The sequence below is a fragment of the Arachis hypogaea genome, chromosome 9 (assembly GCF_003086295.3).
Source record: "Arachis hypogaea cultivar Tifrunner chromosome 9, arahy.Tifrunner.gnm2.J5K5, whole genome shotgun sequence".
Taxonomy (NCBI): Eukaryota; Viridiplantae; Streptophyta; class Magnoliopsida; order Fabales; family Fabaceae; genus Arachis; species Arachis hypogaea.
Window position 1 is genome coordinate 83,896,026 of NC_092044.1, and position 3,123 is coordinate 83,899,148.

At 40.0% G+C, this 3,123-nt stretch overlaps 1 non-coding gene across 1 annotated transcript; it reads right to left on the reverse strand.

Moving 5' to 3' along the window:
- Positions 1–1,034: 1,034 nt before the first annotated feature.
- On the reverse strand, positions 1,035–1,142 carry LOC112713494 (small nucleolar RNA R71). The gene has a single exon (XR_003158466.1). It is a non-coding gene; the product is annotated as a small nucleolar RNA R71 (small nucleolar RNA).
- Positions 1,143–3,123: the final 1,981 nt, after the last annotated feature.

Below are 3,123 nucleotides of genomic sequence, written 5' to 3' on the forward strand. Positions count from 1 at the left end.
AAAGGTTTAAATGTATGAATCATATCTTTTCTTGTTAGCCAAGTCATTAATTTTCAAAATCAAATCTTTTTTTTTAAATTGTTTTTCAAATCATATCTTTTCAATCATATCTTTTTAAAACCATAACTTTTCAATCATATCTTTTTAATCACATCTTTTTCAAAATAGTTTTCAATCATATCTTTTTTATTTCTAATTTCAAAATCTTTTTCAAAAATCACTTTATTTCTTTTTCAATCTTAGTTTTCGAAAATCATCAATCAAATTTTCAAAATTTCTTTCTTTAATTTTCGAAAATTCTTCCCCTCTTCTCACATCCTTCTATTTATGGACTAACACTCCTACTCAATGCACAATTCGAACTCTATCCCTCTTGATAAGTTCGACTTCTTCTACCTCCTCCTTCTATTCTTCTTTTCCTCTGACACCTCAAGGAATCTCTATATTGTGACATAGAGGATTCCATACTTCCTTGTTCTCTTCTCTTTCATATGAGCAGGACCAAAGACAAAAGCATTCTTGTTGAGACTGACCCTGAACCTGAAAGGACCTTGAAGCGAAAGCTAAGAGAAGCTAGAGCACTACTCTCTGTAGAGGACCTAACAGAAATCTTCAAACTAGAAGAAGACATGGTAGCCGAAAACAACAACAATGCTAACAATGCAAGGAAGGTGCTGGGTGACTTTACTGCACCTACTCCCGACTTCTATGGGAGAAGCATCTCTATCCCTGCCATTGGAGCAAACAACTTTGAGCTTAAGCCTCAATTAGTTTCTCTAATGCAACAGAATTGTAAGTTCCATGGACTTCCATTGGAAGATCCTCATCAATTTTTAGCTGAGTTATTGCAAATCTGTGACATTGTCAAGACCAATGGGGTTGACCCTGAGGTCTACAGACTTATGCTATTCCCTTTTGCTGTAAGAGACAGAGCTAGGATATGATTGGACTCACAACCTAAAGAAAGCCTGAACTCTTGGGAAAAGCTAGTCAATGCCTTCTTGGCAAAGTTCTTTCCACCTCAAAAATTGAGTAAGCTTAGAGTGGAAGTCCAAACCTTTAGACAGAAGGAAGGTGAATCCCTCTATGAAGCTTAGGAAAGATACAAACAATTGATCAGAAAGTGTCCTTCTGACATGCTTTCTGAATGGAGCATCATAGGTATCTCTATAATGGTCTGTCTGAAATGTCTAAGATGTCATTGGATAGCTCTGTTGGAGGATCTCTTCATCTGAAGAAGACGCCTGTAGAAGCTCAAGAACTCATTGAAATGGTTGCAAATAACCAATTCATGTACACTTCTGAAAGGAATCCTGTGAACAATGGGACGAATCAGAAGAAAGGAGTTCTTGAGATTGATACTCTGAATGCCATACTGGCTCAGAACAAAATATTGACTCAGCAAGTCAATATGATTTCTCAAAGTCTGTCTGGAATGCAAGCTGCACCAGGCAGTACTAAGGATGCTTCATCTGAAGAAGAAGCTTATGATCCTGAGAACCCTTTAATGGAAGAGGTGAATTACATAGGAGAACCCTATGGAAACACCTATAATCCTTCATGGAGAAATCACCCAAATCTCTCATGGAAGGATCAACAGAGACCTCAACAAGGTTTCAACAACAATAATGGTGGAAGAAACAAGTTTGGCAATGGCAAGCCTTTTCCATCATCTTCTCAGCAACAGACAGAGAATTCTAAGCAGAGCCACTCTGACTTAGCAACCATGGTCTCTGATCTAATCAAAGCCACTCAAAGTTTCATGACTGAAACAAGGTCCTCCATTAGAAACTTGGAGGCACAAGCGGGTCAGCTGAGCAAGAAAATTATTGAACTTCCTCCTAGTACTCTTCCAAGCAATACAGAAGAGAATCCAAAAGGAGATTGCAAAGCCATTAACATGACCCACATGGCCAAACTTGGAGAGGAGAAAGAGGCAGTGAGCACCACTGAGGAAGACCTCAATGGAAGTCCACTAGCCTCCAATGAGTTCCCTAATGAGGAACCATGGGAATCTGAGGCTCACACTGAGACCATAGAGATTCCATTGGATTTACTTCTGCCATTCATGAGCTCTGATGAGTATTCTTCCTCTGAAGAGGATGAAGATGTCACTGAAGAGCAAGTTTCTAAATACCTTGGAGCAATCATGAAGCTAAATGACAAGTTATTTGGTAATGAGACTTGGGAGGATGAACCCCCTTTGCTCACCAAAGAACTGGATAACTTGACTAGGCAGAAATTACCTCAAAAGAGACAGGACCCTGGGAAGTTCTCAATACCTTGTATTATAGGCACCATGACCTTTGAGAAGGCTCCGTGTGACCTAGGGTCAAGCATAAACCTCATGACTCTCTCTGTAATGGAGAAGCTAGGGATCTTTGAGGTGCAAGCTGCAAGAATCTCACTAGAGATGGCAGACAATTCAAGAAAACAAGCTTATGGACTTGTAGAGGATGTTCTGGTAAAGGTTGAAGACCATTACATCCCTGCTGATTTCATAGTCCTAGAGACTGAAAAGTGCATGGATGAATCCATCATCCTTGGCAGACCCTTCCTAGCCACAGCAAAAGCTGTGATTGATGTTGACAGAGGAGAATTGATCATTCAAGTGAATGAAGAATCCTTCGTGTTTAAGGCTCAAGGATATCCCTCTGTAACCATGGAGAGGAAGCATGAAGAGCTTCTCTCAAGACAGAGTCAAACAGAGCCCCCACAGTCAAACTCTAAGTTTGGTGTTGGGAGGCCACAACCAAATTCTAAGTTTGGTGTTGAACCCCCACATTCAAACTCTAAGTTTGGTGTTGGGAGGTTCCAACATTGCTCTGAGTATCTGTGAGGCTCCATGAGAGCCCACTGTCAAGCTACTGACATTAAAGAAGCGCTTGTTGGGAGGCAACCCAATGTTATATTTATCTATTTTCCATTGTTATTTTATGTTTTCTGTAGGTTAATGATCATGGGAAGTCACAAAATCAATTGAAAAAGTAAAAACAGAATGAAAAATAGAAAGAAAAACAGCACACCCTGGAGGAAAATTTGCTGACGTTTAAACGCCAGTGAAGATAGCAAATGGGCGTTTAACGCCCAGTCTGGCACCATTCTGGGCGTTTAATGCTAGAA